The 15985-nt window shown below is 42.3% G+C and overlaps 1 protein-coding gene across 1 annotated transcript in view; it reads left to right on the top strand.

Moving 5' to 3' along the window:
* AOPEP (aminopeptidase O (putative)) overlaps positions 1–15985 on the top strand; it is a 365989-nt gene that overhangs the window by 266845 nt on the left and 83159 nt on the right. The gene's annotated exons all lie outside the window — the stretch shown is intronic.

Below are 15985 nucleotides of genomic sequence, written 5' to 3'. Positions count from 1 at the left end.
TAATTGAAATCATCTGTATTTTTATCAAACATATGGATAAAGATGGAGCTGGCCCATCCGTAGACGCCCTTCAGTCTGCTCTGACGGCACGGAGGGTTATAGTCCGTGGGTAAGGGGTGGGAGTGCTGTTTTCACAGCAGGCATTCGTAAGGGTTATGAATGAATTACCAGTCTCTCTTCAGTGCTTAATTTCAACTCCCAGGTGACCCATTTCCCAAGGTACCAACAAGTCACACAATAACGCCAGTGAACCTCACAACCCTTCTGTGGCTCCGGCTGCTCTTTGAGGAAAGTGCTCAGCAGCCTTAAATGGCAAAGTCACGGGCAGCAGTGGCAGCGATGGGGATAGAGAGGATGGGTAATGGCCAATCATATAAAGTGTCCTAGAAATAGGCAGGAAACAAGCTCCCAGGATTTAGAACATCAGGTTATTGTGTCATCTTGGAAAATGCCTCTCCTTTCCAAACAAACACCCGCAAGTTGCCAATGGCCACACAAGCAAATAATGGAAAACGTGTCTTGTAAAGAAAAATGCTGCAGTTACAAAATTGAGGAAACTTGATAAGACATGATGCAAGAGACTCCATGTCTTTGGAGCCATGATGTGCCTTTAGCATAGAGCAAGCCAGGTGGCTTATTAGGGGAATAACCTGTAGGCTCCTTTTAGCACAGATTATGTACTATTGTAATTTAAAGGCCCATTAGGATACTTAATCTTAGTGGTTTCTATAAAAATGCTACATTTAATGGTCATTCAAGAAAACTGAGACTGGTTATTTTACAAATTCCAGAGAAATTATATTTTTCCAATTATATGTGCTGTGAGATCCTTGGTTCTTTAATATCAATAATAGCAGTTGCTGTAATGTGGTGTGTGTTTTGGGCTCCTAGTAATTTTGCTGTCATTCTCGTCCAGTGGTTAGATTCACAATTTCTAAGTGACTGAACATCGTGTCAGGGATCCTTGGAGATACGTTCTCGAGCCTCACTTGGGGCAGGGCCTGCATTGTCGATGAGTCACCACTGTCACTTACTGTTCCTCGAAGTGATGGCCCTTCCTCCCGCGAGCTCCTCAGAGTGATACACTGCTTGGCAGTCACTGGAGATGAGGAGAGATTTTATTAAAATATGTTCGTTTTTAGCCTTATTTTCTTTATTTCTGGCATCTGTGGCTTTGTGCTCATAGTTAGTTCAGGCTGCCATAACAAGATACCAGACTAGGTGACTGAACAGACATTTATTGTCTCATGGTTTTGGAAGATGGAAGTCCAAGGTCGAGGTGCGGGCAGGTTTGGTTTCTCCAGGGGCCTTTCTCCTTGGCTTGCTGATGACCACCTTCTCGCTATGTCCTCAGGTGGTCTTTCTTCCGTGTGTGTGTGTGTGTGTAGAGATCTCTGTCTTAATCTCCTTTTCTTATAAGGACACCAGTCAGATTGGATGAGGTCCCACCCGTGTGATTTCATTTTACCTTAATCACCTTTTTATGGGCTCTATCTCCAACACAGTCACATTCTGTGGAACTGGGGGCTGAGACTTCAACATGTGAATTTAGGGGGTACAAATTCAGCCCATAATAATGCTGATTCTCAATATTTCTCTGATTAGTTCCACATTTCTTGTGAATCCCTTCAAAATGGCCAATAAAAATCACCTAAGTCAACCTTACTATATTTTATTCCCTTATAAATGAATATGCTTTGGCTATAATTTTTTGGGTCCCAAATGACATTAGTATCCTGTCCACAAAAATTTAAAGTCTCTGATGAAATGAGAGAGAAAGAAATGTGGGAAGGAAGGGTCCATCCTCCCAGAAAGAAGTAAGTAATTGAAGGTCTGTGCCAGGCATTGTATGTTATTGGGGGCTTCTGATTTGACACTGTCCAAGTATATTGGCTTCTTCACAGCATAAGTCACCATGATGAAACAGGAGATGTTTCCCTTTGGTGCCCCAAATGAAAGCTCTGTATCCTTCCTTCTTTTCTCTCCCTTTAAAACCTGATTTCCAGAAAGAATTTGTATCTGCTTCACAGTAATCTAAGACTAGACACCAAGGGAATAATAAGAATTAAAAGTGTTTCTTCTCCCTTGAAGATTTCCTTTGTAACTATGTCAGATCTTAGGCTTCCACAGAACTGTCAAGAATCCCAGACCAGATGGAGGAGATTTGCCAGAGGAAGCTTCTTCCAGGATCTGAAATCATACCTGCCAGCCAGGTGCCTTCCTTCCCTGCCCCTTCCCGTCTTCCTATAAATATAGCTGCACATCTATCCTTTATGGGGGACTGTGGATGACTCAAAGATGAGCGAAACACAGGCTTTACCCTCAGGATGCTTAATAATTCAGGAGGAAAAATAGGTACATAAATAACTGACCTAAGGCAGAGAGCAATAAGTGGTGTAAAACTCACTCACTTTTAGAGATGGGAACAGGTCATTTTGCATTTGTGGAAGCAGAAAGGATTGAGGTGCCATTTGAAGTCAGTCTTGAAGGACAGGCAAGGGAGAAGACCGTTTCAGGCAGGGGGAGTGACGTGTTCAACATCTGGTGGTGGAAACTAAGTATGCGTGTTTGAGCAGCACGGGGCAGAGTCGGATCTGAACGATGGGGGTGGGGGGGGGAGGTGTTGATTAACTAGCTTGTCATAGCACGATTAAGGCTCAGTGGGCGATGCCCCAGGACAAGGGGAATGGAGCCAGCTTCCCTGGGGGGAGGGGTGGAGGAAGGGACCCCGCCTTAGGTCAGCCTCACTCTCACTCTCGGCTCCTTTGCCCCAGCCCCAGCCCCTGCCACGCTCTAATCAAGGCCATTTCGCCCCCCCACTATAAACAGGTGAATGCAATTTACAGTGATAAATACATCAGGTGGATGCGTTTTGACTGCCATGTGTCGCAGTGATCTTTCCCCTCCGTCTTCCTTGTAAGGAAGCAGTTTATCGTTGCCCGCTTCGCATGGAGATCAGGATCCGCAGCGTGGATTGAGTAGTGAGGCAGGACTCAGCCAGACCGCACAGGGTTGAATGTGATGATGAAGAGTTCTCGCGAGATTCACCGAAGGCTTGTGGAAAGAGTGACAGTGTCTGAGTGGCAATTAGATACCCGGGCAGATGCACCAGCAGCCTGGCTAGAAAGAAAACTCCCTGGATGAAGGGCTAAGCCTTTCCCCTCCACACAGGTACTAGGGAGTCTCGTGGAGGGAGAGGAACAGCTAGACTCTTGCTCCTTGGTTTTCAACTTTTGAACTTTCATGTCCAGAAGCTATTCATTTACATGGATACTTTTAAAAAGCATCATTAAATATCTTGATGGCCAGTGGTGTCTCCCCAGACATTTACAGGTGCCCTCAAAGAAATGAGTAGGAAGGGACGTGAAGCAAGCACAAATTCATGCAAGGCAGATGACATGGCCAAATCCTGCTAAGTGAGGACGGGGAACACCGAGGAAATTGACCAGGACCGAGGCCCGCATCCTTCAGAATCTCAGATTGGGTATATATTTTTAAAGCAAACTCAAAAGGAGGCATATGATAATGGCTTTCTCAGGTGGATAAAGAGCACTTGAGAACTTTTTTCTTTAAAAATAATAACAATTCTGAACTGGCCCAGATGGACACAGACATGTTCAGGATGTGACAATGTGGAGAGCAGTGCTGTATTTGCTTGGTGGACTAAGGATTAACCTGCTCTTTTGCCTTTTAAACCATAAGGAAAAGGAAGCAGGAACCACTAGCTCTGGGAAGTCTGTTTGGCTCAGTTCAGTTGATGGAGACAGTTGGTAGTGGCCTGTGCACACGTGGGTTTTAATAAAGAGTTAAGGCTGGGTGACTTCTAGCAGCATAGCTTTGCAGGCTTGGGTCGGAGGCCCTCACCTAATCCAGTTATACTGAGACCTGCTTTTGGAATAATCCAGGAAGCTGTTTAAAACTACAGATCCCAGACTCAGGCCACCCCCGCTGAATGAGGATCACCGTAAGCAGGGCTGGGACTGACTGATAGAATCCGTAATCATGTCATCTTCTGGAATATATCCTATGAAAAGTGTTCTCCTTCTTTGCTAAGTACAATCTAAACTCTTAGAGTCCTTCGCTTTTACATTCTTCCTAAGCAATCCAAATATTTGACTTTGTGGTTTAGTTTATTCTTCATCCAGTACACCCAGCCTTGTGCTGGGCTGTGGGCATACAAAGCTGAAAGGACACGGCCCCTGCCCATGAGCCCATGGTTTGTGGGGGCACCTGCAAACGAACCATTGTTCAAGGTGTGCTCAAGGGGCCTGTGCTCTAAGTTTGAGACCTATGGGGAATCATAGAGTTTGACTTCTGTATTTGCCAAGTTCAGCCAGGAGGTCAAGCCCTTTAGAAGACAGCATGCTTGGAGGCTAGAGATTCAGCTGTACCACCCCCATCTCCCTTGCCCCCTTTCTGTCACAAACTGGCCAGCTTGTTGTGCAAGGAAACCCATGTGACTGTCCTCGAGGTGCAGTGTCTGGTGGGTCATGTTTGAACATACAGGCATGACCTGTTCTTCCAGTTCATACATATTGTGCACCCATAGAGAGATTCACTTAAGTAAGGACATTGTAACTCTCGTAAGGAGGGATTCCATTTAACAGGATTTTCTTGAGTGGTGCTTTATCTATTTCATGGAGAGAGATCTTTAGAAAGAAGGAACAAGGTAAACAAAGAATTAGGATAAAGATGTCAGCTTCGGATTACAAACCTTTTCTCAATAGAAAAGATATTCAATTCTACCTTTTAAGAAGAACTGCCCCCATGCTCTCTTCTATTAGGCTGAAGACATGCTCTGGTAGACTCTTCATCAAAGGCACGTTGGTCTATACCTGCATCATGCTCTGCCCACACCCGGGGAAAAGCCTTGAGACCTAGCAGTGCAGTGAGTTGTATACACGGGTGCACACACATGCAGACCTCCTTGACTCTGACATCACACAACATCACTGCGTATGCTGATGTTCAGCTCTGCATCCCAGGCCTGTGGGCGGCTGCTCCTGCTGTGGCCGTTCACAGTGCTCACGGGACTTCTGCCCGTGTCTGCTGCTGGAGTACCTGCTGACAAGGAAAGCTATTAGAAACACTTGGCTGCTTTTAGAACATGGGGCTTTTTTCTTCTCTTTTGGGGAGAGCCGTTATGTTGTATGAAATAGGTGTATATTTAATATCTGCGTGGTATGTCTCTCTTGGGTGTGGTATCTATTGCTTCACGGTTAAATTTTAGGCTTTTCTGGTGTTGCACGACTTTCAGTATGCTTTAGAATCCTAGGTAGGAGCGAGTCTTGGAGAAGAGCTTGTCTTTTTACCCGTGGGGTAGCTGTGCCCCAGGAGAGGTATACTGATGTGCCCAAGCTCACAGCCCTAGTTAACGGCAGAGCCAGGGCTTCAATCTAGGACCCTCAGTCCTCAGTCTACCCGACTAAGGCATTTTATATTTTTAGCAGAGTTGCTTTTAATCCAAATTAGCTTGGTCCCATTCTTGCCTTCATTGTTACAAGACCTATAAAGAGGTAATAAATTAATACATTAGAAAGCCTAAGCAGGGATGATTTTTAATTTAATTAATGACTGCTCTTTTTCCTGAATATGTTCATTTCTATTCTTTAGAGGGCCCAAAAAAAAAAAAAGTGTGCTTTGTGTGTGCGGTAATGTGAATCTCACATTCCAGGGCTTTTCATAAATATATGTCACAGGTATACACAACCCTCTTCCGTTCAGCTGTTTCTAAATGGTAGCCCTGTATGTCTGAAGGAATATTTTGCATAGAAAGTATGGGGCTTTATTGCATTGAAGAGCTGGTATCTTTTTTGGTGTGAATAAATGCACGTGTGTAGAGATTAGTTTAGGTCTTTGTCTTTGGAAAGATACAAATATTCCTTTCTTGAGATGGAAACTAAATTAGATAATAAATACCAGGTCACCAAAATAACAAATGAGAAAAAGCAATTGTCTGAACAAAAAAGTGTCTTTATGTACCTTCTAAAGCATTTAAGGGATTATCCCCATATCCGCTGATTTGCTTTCGAAAGCAAACGCCCTAGAGTCCCTGGCTTTTGCCCTCCTGTGTCCCCTCTGCTGACCCTGAGGAAGAGAGCCTCAGTGGCCACAGCCTGGTGGCGGCCAACCAGCAAGTGTATCACAGGTCAGGGTAACAGTCAATGATTGTCAAACTGTCCAAATCCAAGTGTGTGTTTAAAAAAGGACAGCGTTCACATCACACATATCTCTGAATGCAGTTGTCCACGATTTATTGGCACTCAGTAACGAGTGACTGCGGCTCATTCAGCAGAAGACCCTATCCTTCCAGGTCAGTCCTCCGCCTTGGGCCTTTACAAGCTCAGTATTTTCTGCTTCTGATCTCATCTAGTTATAACTGCCACCACCACACTCTGAGTGGGATTCAGACAATTTGATGCATAAAATGCAAGGCTGCCTTATTCTTAGATTAGTGAACAAGAGTGGAGGCTGGAAGAGGAAAATCAGTTTTGTTATATGCAATGTGGTGTTTTCACAGAGCATGCAGTAGTGAAGTTTTGTTCTGCTATATCCTGTGTTGGATGAAGGAGGCAATTGATATATTATATGCAGCTTTGGAGAGAGCCCTATACCACTAAGCTATGTAGCTATGGGAGAGCCACTTGCCTTCTCTGAGACCTCAGTGCTTCTTTGGGTAATGAGGGGAACAGGTCTAGGTGAAGGTCAGAGCCACTTTGAGCCTCACGTCACTGTATGCTGTGCCCAGTACCTTGCTGAGGCCTCAGCTCCTGGTCACCTCTGAAAGAAGGAAGTTGGAATTTACTTTTCCTCTGTCTTTCTTTCCTCTTTAGGAATCTGTTGAATTGCCCTCAGACTGAAAACTTGCCCTTAGTTGGGAGTGATATTGGGAGAGTTTTCATATGTTTTGTCCTGAGTGTTTTTTTACAAATGTATGCAATCAAAAAAAAAAACACCGAAAAACAAAACCAAAAAATCTGTTTGTTCCTTTCTTCTCTCTTCCACTGGAAAATTGCTATTTGAAAGATTATTGGGAGAAATCTTAAGTAATAATCTACCAGAGCATTTATGCTGGTTGATCACTGAGGGATAGGCATTTGCTTCTAATTAAAATCAATTATTCACAGATATTAACCTGTTTGACCCTCAGGAGATGAAAAAAATTTTGGTTGGGTTTTTAATGTCTTGAAATTCCTGCACGTCCATAAAAACTGCAGGTGCGTTTTACCTTGGACAGTGCCAACTATTTCTAGGTTACATTTTTTTAATAAATTTATTTATTTACTTATTTATTTTATTGGCTGTGTTGGGTCTTTTTTGCTGTGCGTGGGCTTTCTTTTTAGTTGCGGTGTGTGGGGGCTACTCTTCATTTTGGTGCGTGGGCTCCTCATTGCCGTGGCTTCTCTTGTTGCGGAGCACGGGCTCTAGGCACGTGGGCTTCAGTATTTGCAGCACATGGACTCAATAGTTGTGGCTCACGGGCTCTAAAGCACAGGCTCAGTAGTTGTGGCACATGGGCTTAGTTGCTCCGCGGCATGTGGGATCTTCCTGGAGCAGGGCTTGAACCCGTGTCACATGCATTGGCAGGCAGATTCTCAACCACTGTGCCAGGAAGCCCCTCTAGGTTACATTTTGAGATATAAAAATAAGTATTGGTATACGTCTGTTGTCCAAATGACCTTGTCCAAATAACCTTGGGAAAAATTGTCCAGTGAGTTCTAGGTTGCGTTGGGTCTTCGTTGCTGCACGTGGGCTTTCTGTAGTTGCGGAGAGTGGGGGCTACTCTTTATTGCAGTGTGCAGGCTTCTTATTGTGGTGGCTTCTGTTGTTGTGGAGCACGGGCTCTAGGCGGGCGGGCTTCAGTAGTTGCGGCATGTGGGCTCAGTAGTTGCGGCTTGTGGGCTCTAGCGCGCAGGCTCAGTGTTGTGGCACACGGGTTTAGTTGCTCCGTGGCATGTGGGATCTTCCTGGACCAGGGTTTGAACCCGTGTCTCCTGCACTGGCAGGCTGATTCTTAACCACTGCACCACCAGGGAAGCCCTGGGTTGCTTTTTGCAGGAGGGGAAAACACTGGGGGCAAATGCTCCAGAAGGAGCACCTCATTTTTATGCTGCTTTTATAGTTAAATCATTAGAGTATTTGCCACTTTAAAAATAAAAACAGAGCCAGTAATGAAATATTTATGAGAAATGGCTACAGTGATTGCTGCATAGTTTGTAGCAGAATGTTGCAGTGTTCCTTATATTGAGAAAGTAGAACCTATTCTGGTGTTGAGGTATAACAAGAAATGATCAAACCCAGATGTTTTCCTAAAATTACATTTTCAGTGCATTTATATGTCTGTTACAAACTATGCTACATGCTAAAAATATTTTCCTTTGTAGGCCACGAGAAATTTCAAACCACATCGAGGGCATCGTAGATCAGATGGTTTTTCTTAAGAGCGTTAAGGGCATCCTGGTTGTTATTAGCCATGACCTTACAATATGACATTATTTATGCCCCAAAGAGTCACAATTCGGTTCTTAATTTCAGCAACTTTATTGGCATGAAAATGCATGGGAGGTAGGCAGAGTCAGTATATCAGAAGAGGGGACTGAGGCTCCAGGGCAACAAGTGACAATGAGACTAGAGTGGAGAGAGCCCCTTCAACCCTGTGGCCTGTTGTCTTGGGGAGAAGTTGCCCCCCAGGTTCAGCGGCTCCTTCGGCCTTTGCTCCAAGGACTCCATCTCCTTTTCCCTCTGTGCTCTCCCCCTTTTCCCCTCAGTCGTGTGTGCTGAAACTTCATATTCTGTGTGGCCAACCAAAGACACATTCTCTTTAAGACTCTTCTTGGTTGTATTTATTACAGAGTTGGCTTCTCCTGCGTTCTCACTGGTTCTCTGCTCCTCACATTGTATTTCTTCGTCACCGTCATTGATTTTGTAATTGAGGGATGTCTGCCTGGGTTTGGCATAAATACTTGTGGTGAATTAAACTGTAAGTGGGTAAATCCAAGATATATAGTTTGTGTAACTCCCTATCAAATTGTATTTTTTGTTTAATCCTTCTCCCCTCCCCCCAGTACACTGGGGTATACTATTTTACATGTTAGAATATCCAAAATGAAAGAAGGGCTCTCATTTTATTGAGTAGGTGCATTTTATTGAGTACGCTCAGTACATTTTACACGACTGCTAAATACTTCTTCTAGTCACAGCTCTCTAAGATTGACGTCACTATTATACCCATTTTATAGATGAGGAAAAGCAAATCTGTCTAACTTAAAAGCCCAAGTTCTTAATTGTTACATTCGTTTAAATGCATGTAGCTACTATTAGGATTTTTAGATGTTTTTGCATCTAGCACCTGCTCATGCTGGTATCTTCAGAGAAGAATGTAGAAATATCAAATTTCATTTTATGGTCTTCCTGTAACAACAGTGGGTTTATTGTTTTGAGTGGGGTGGGGTCAGAAACAGAATGATCTCCTTTATAATCAGGCGTATGAGGAAGAAAACTTGCTCCATTGTGTCCACCAGCCCTTTGGGAAGGGACAGGCAATGGTTTGCAATGGCTTGGACGTGTCATATCTCTGCAGGTTCTGTCCAGTGGCATTGTGTCTGTGTGGTGGTCAGATGAGGCTTTTTATTAGCATGTCACATCTTGGTTATTTTGAGATCTTTGAAAGGTTACTTAGGTTCAAAATACCAGACTGGCTTTTGTTTCTGAGGGGAAAGAGAAAGGAAATTAGCATTCACTGGTCTACTTAATGCCTCTCACTGTATGTGCCATCTCATTTCATCCTCAACACAGCTCTGCGAGGCAGATGGCATTATCTCCATTTCATAGGGGTTGTGTGACATGCCCAGGGTCACATAGTTTCTAGATGGCAAGAATGGAGGGTGCCTAGGTCTAAGTTCTCAACTGTGTATTTCCCATCGCACATGGCTTTGTACAGAGATACTTAAGCCACATTCACAAGCCACCACTGAAAAACAGCAACAGCATATTTACTTGTACATTAGCATGATTTCCAGTGCCGTTGAACCTGAGAGCAACGCAGTGAAATAAAAAGTGCTCAAATAGAAGGCAAAGCTAAAACAAACCATAGTATTTAAACTGTACATTGAAATCCATAATTATAAAAACAATCAAATGACCAGAAGATTGGTAGATTTAAGAGATTCTAACATACCGAATGTTCACATGAATATAAATTATCTGGGTGGATTCTTAAATTCTGCACGTTGGGAGATGTTTATGATGAGTCTAATAAAGCTCTAATGTTCTTTGTGGTTCTTTTCCATCTCATACTACTGAGCACAAAAGCTGTGTTGTGTGCAGGATGGCTGGGTTTATCCCTACTAGAAAGAAGTTATGTTTGGTATCTAAAGAACAATGAGAGTTTGCTGCTTGGCTGATCAACGCTGGATCAAGTTCACATTCCCCTGCTCCTACTCTCCCACCTACACATGCAGGGGGTGGAAGCAGAGCAAAGGGAGGGAGGACAGATCCTTTTTTCACGGGGGTGGGGGGGAGTGGGGGAGTGGGGGGAATGTGAGCTCAGGCTTTCCTAATATGGACACAGCTGGGCCTGTGTAGCATTAAACACTGATTTAATCCACCGCTGGAGGAAACATCCTACAAAAAGTAAAGAGATTAGCAGCTAATTAATTCTGGCCCTTCCCATTGTTTTTCTGGAACATCTCTTATATGGATCTCAATGGTGAACAAACATTCTGGAAAATAGCATTTTCTCATATATTATTTACCTTTGGGACAGCTACCCCCCACCAAATTGTGATGAATTTTACTCTTCTTACTCTGTGTGTGTATACATATGTATGTGTGTGATCCTACTTCTTTACAGAGGTAGGATGATTGAGGCCCATTCCTCTTGTTTGCAAATTGTGACTTCATTGGGTTCCTTTGAGAGGCCAGATGATAGGCAACACAGTCTGAGTGCCAAGATTTTTAAAAATAGAAATGTTGGGAAAATGAAGAAAAGAACCACGCCAAGGGCCATAGACTCTAGGGAGCACAGGCACTCCATGTGCACACACTTACAGATACCACACCTATTCCATTTTCGGGAATAACCAAAGGAACCTAGACGTGAGTGTTTGCTTTTCAAGCTAATATCATGGGAATCCCCTGGCAGTCCACTGGTTAGGATTTGGCAGTTTCACTGCCAGAGCCCGGGTTCAATCCCTGGTTGGGGCATTAAGATCCTGCAAGCTGCGTGGCACAGCCTAAATAAATAAATAAATAAATAAATAAATAAATAAAATCATATAAGGCATTTTGCCAGAGTAGTTTTCCTGTAGCATCAATGTAGTGTGTCTTTTCTAAACAAGGAAGTCCATTTGGTTAGAGCATGGTGCCCAAGGCTCAAACTACCTGGGTTGCTTCCTGTGTGAAACAGTAGCTTTTGCACACAGCAAAGGGTCTTTTCCATTGGTACCCACTGTCCTCTAATCCTAGCCAGCAATCTTCCACATGCAAAATGCTGTTTCCAGGGAATGGGTGGCAGCCATCAACATAATTTGAACATTGTTCACAGGGGATGAGTAGGAAATACCATCTCATGTATACGGAATTCCAGGTCAGCACTAAAATCAGGGTCCCTGAAGACAAGGATCTATGCTCTTTTCAGTCAGGATCCAGAATCACAGTAACTGGGAACCTGGGAAAAACTCTAAATAAAGTCAAATATCCATCCATTCTTACCTTCCTCCTGGGTAGCGTTGAGATCTTCCATTTCCACTTCTTTTTAATTCTTGAGTGTTTTGCGTGTGTGTGTGTGCGCGTGCACATGTGTGTGTATGTGCTTGTGTGCACACACGTAACTAATCTTGCTCCGAAGTTTATCCCTAAGAGTAAGCTATAGGAAATGCTACCCTGGGGCAGCCTGACAGCCCATCCTGTCCAGCTTTGTGTCTGCTGTCTGCCCAAAAGGACTTATTGTAATAGAATACAATAGGTGGCTGTCCTCTGTGGCATTGACCTTGAAATTTAGATGTCTCCCAAACACCTGGAATTTCTTCATAGTAACCTGTTAGAGGTGCGTCATCATTAAAATGATGCAAACCAGTGGTTCTCAGCAGAGGCTGCTCACTGGAATCCCTGGTGGGGGCGGGGGAACTTGTAAAATGACTGATGCCTGGGGCCCACTTTCAGATGTGAATCTAAGTGGTCTGGAGTGCCTCCTGGGCACTAGGATTTGTAAACCCTCCTGGTGATTCTGATGAGCAGTCAAGCATTGGCAACCACTGATCTAAAACCAGCCCTACACAATTTCATATTTCACCTGTGAAACTCTTTAAGATTATAGTGTCCAAGAATGTTAAGCACCTGTGAGGAATTGCAGTCATATGGGTATTGAGAGGGATATACTAATATCTGTTTTCTAAAATGTCTATTTCAATAGACCTTTATGGTATGGGATTATATTTGATGGGCTGTGTTTTAATCTATGGTTGATCTGATCCACATCGTAAGCAAATATCTTAAAGTGAGATGTTTGGGCTAGTTGTTCCCTAAGCTCTCATGCTGGAGTAGAAAGAATACTACATTTCCAGCCAGGAGGTCTAAGGGCCACGCAATATGAGATACTAAAGGCACTACACTTCCCTGAGACTCAGTCTCTTCATCCTGAAGATGGGATGGCGTGAGAAACAAACACAACAGTCTGTGTGTGGAAGCGCTTTTAAACTTAATCCTGTACAAATCTGGCCACTCTGGTTCATTCTACCAGTTCTGAGGTTCCACGGTCTCTGATATATGCGGTACTTCAGCACTTTTTTTTGTCTTCAGGTCACTTTCCTCCAGCTTCTGGTGACATCGTATTGCTTCTTAGTTCCAGTAGTCTAGACTTTGATGAGTAACAACTGCCCCCTCTCATAAGCACATTGCATGTGTCATTTGATCTTCACAACTCTGTGAGAAAGAGGTTTAAAGAGGTCATACAACTAATATGTGGCAGAGCCTGGATTCAAACCCAGACAGGCTGTCTGCATGCTCTTTATACCATGCCGCCTTACCGCCTGGTCATACTAGTCTCCTGAGGACAGGGATGGTATCGTATTCATCTTTGTGTTCATAAAGTCTAGTGCTCTGTTTTGCAGTAGGCAAACTCAGTATGTTTGTTAAATGAATAACCCATCTATATGTTCCTCTGGTTTTGATATCAAAAGTGATAAAATATTTGGTTGGTTAACATTTTTATATTAGTCCTCTGTGATGTTTGTGTAGAACTATATTTATTTTTGGCTTTGTTTTTTTAACAGTTCTTTTCTTCAAATTTTATAAGTAGGGTATAATCATATGCCCTTACCTTCCGTACCTCACTTCTAAGTGTTGTTAATGGAGCGAAATAGTAGAACCATAAAATTTTTTTCAGGCCCCCTTCCTCCCTCCAAAAAAGAAAAAGAAAATTCTTTTAAAGAAAGAAAAAAATGAACCCAGAATATTTTATTTATTTATAATCCTCCTTATCCAAAACACAGTCAAAAAAGCTCTTGGAAAGCAAAATATAGCATGATAAAGGTAAATTTAAAATAAGACAGCTGAAGGAACATGAAAATAATGTTAGGAAAATAAGATGGAGCCCGGAAATACATTAGCGTACAATATGTACCCCCTGAAGTTCCTATGCCTGGCTTAAAGTAGGGTCACAGAGCTTTCTAGGAGAAGGAAAAGGGATCAATTTGCAGTGTTTGTGAGGTAAAACAAACCAGTTGCCTAAGTTCTGATGTTGATACTACAGAGAAGTTTTTCCTATGGGTCCTCAAGGAAAATTACTATTTAATGTCATTAACAACCCTCTAAAACCACCCTTACGGTAAACATTGTGATGGATTTTACAGGCTGTTTTTTATAATGCATCTCAGTAAAGGTTGATGGCTTCTTCCCAGAACATAATGCGATAAAAGGAATTTCACAGAGCACCAGTAAGATGCATCCCACACCAGCTGTGAGGTGGTCTGCCTTAACCCAAGAAAATCTTAGACTATCCTGGGTAGGAGTTTGGGGATCAGCAAACTCTGTGACCCTCCTGGCAACTGGTATGGTAGAGGGCTGTGCACCCTGGTGTATTTTTCTTTGGGGAGCCAATAGGTGGTAGTTCATGCTTCATCAGATTTTCACAGGGGATCAAGAAATGGAAGAACTGAGCATGCTCCCTGAGGCGACCTCTGGAAAAGTCTTTGAGCAACAGTGAGTTCAGGGTTATCGTTACTCAGAGGAAGAGATTCTGTTAGCCAGGTCACTGCAACGCAAGTGTAGGATGGATTTCCTTTTTTGAAAACTATGCTTTATAAGGGCTTCCACTGAGAAGTTCATTCAGCAGGGCCAAAATCTTCTTCAGGAAGAAATGAGACACTCATTCTCACACAGAGACAAAACGGGCAATAATGCAAATTATAATTTTTCTAAAGTCAAAAAGTCAAAAAACAGATATCATAAAGGAATGTTACATTTTAAAATGATAGAGCAAAATTTAAAAACATAAACATTGGCTAACTTTGCCCCTAATCCTTGCTTGTTATTATTTGCAACTTAAACTAACCTCATTTTTATTTCCAGACATATGTAGACTCTTATTACCTTTTAATTTATCTTGACTATATGTTGGCTATAGAGCCCTTCTGAAGCCAGCAAGAGCTTCTGGACCTACCTTGTTTGGTATTAAAAGGTCTTTTGACTTCTTATAGTGGATAGTTTTCTCTCTGCTGTGCCCAAGGGAGTGTAATTTGCCGTCTGAGGCTGTTCGGTCTAATTAAAGGGTTCCCCTCATTTGCCCTTTTGGCCTTCTGGTTGCCTAGGAAGGCGTGCTGCTGCTTCTCATTCCTCTGGACTGTACCTCCTCACAAAGCAGAAGCACACATCCATATTAACACTATGAAATTCATATCGCTATCGCTTTCCAGTGAAAGGAGTCATTTCCTCTTGACTAAAAAAAGAAGAAAACAGAAAAAAGTTTTCTCTCCAAAAGGAATCTCCAGCCACTAGGTTAAGTAGTGCTTTTATTTTAAAGCAATGGCATTTTCCTCAGCTTCTGAAATTGTCTTCAGCTATTATAAACTACTTTGACAAGAAAGTTTCTTAAAACAATTTTTTCCCCAAAACTTGCATCTCTACTAGATGAGCCATTTTTAAAGATATAATTCAAATACAAAACATCTGTTTTTAAAAGACAGCTTTAAAGTGTTTTCACCAGATTTTCAAAGATAGTTATTAGCGTATTCATCCCCCGCTATAGAATTCAAATTTTTAAAAACTAGCCTTCTTCAAGTTTCTCCTCGCTACCGTCACTGGGGTCTGCTGATGAAGAAAGGTAGGTTTAGGTGGACAAAAGGAGAAGTGTGTTGAGGTTATATTGAACATGATCAAAGAGAATTAATATTTTTGCAGTGTCATGAAATATGTTAATATTTCATTCCAGATTAAATTCAGTTCCTACCACCATTTTGGAATACAATTTTAGTGATTAACATATGAAGGAATTAGGAACTTTTATTTCCCGTTTCTATTTTTAATTTTTTTTTAAAGGTCATTTTAGAAGTACCCTGGCAATGTAACTGATGACCCATGGTGTCTCCTTTTTAAAAATGCACAATTCTGTGCTCTTTGCAAATTAAGATATTTTAGTAAGTAAACAAACAGGAGTTAATTAGAAAGGTCTTCATCTGATGCTTCTCCCCCATGAAATTTCATATGCCATTCATTCAGTCATTTATTCCTTTATCCTTCCATTCACTTACTTAACACATTTATTGAACAGCTACTATGTGCCAGGCAGTGTTTTTAGTGACTGCACAAAAATTAGGAACAGAAGAGACAGGATCTCTTTCTTCCTGGACCTTAAAATACAGTTGTGGAAATAAACATTCAATAAATTAATAAAAAAATAGTTATAATAGAACTGTACAAGAGTGAACCCTAATGTAAACTATGGACTTTACTTAATAATGTATCAAATATTGGTTCATTCACTGTAACA

The sequence above is a fragment of the Hippopotamus amphibius genome, chromosome 2 (assembly GCF_030028045.1).
Source record: "Hippopotamus amphibius kiboko isolate mHipAmp2 chromosome 2, mHipAmp2.hap2, whole genome shotgun sequence".
Lineage (NCBI taxonomy): Eukaryota > Metazoa > Chordata > Mammalia > Artiodactyla > Hippopotamidae > Hippopotamus > Hippopotamus amphibius.
Note: the sequence above shows the minus strand (reverse complement) of the source record. Positions and strands in the feature narration are given on the sequence as shown.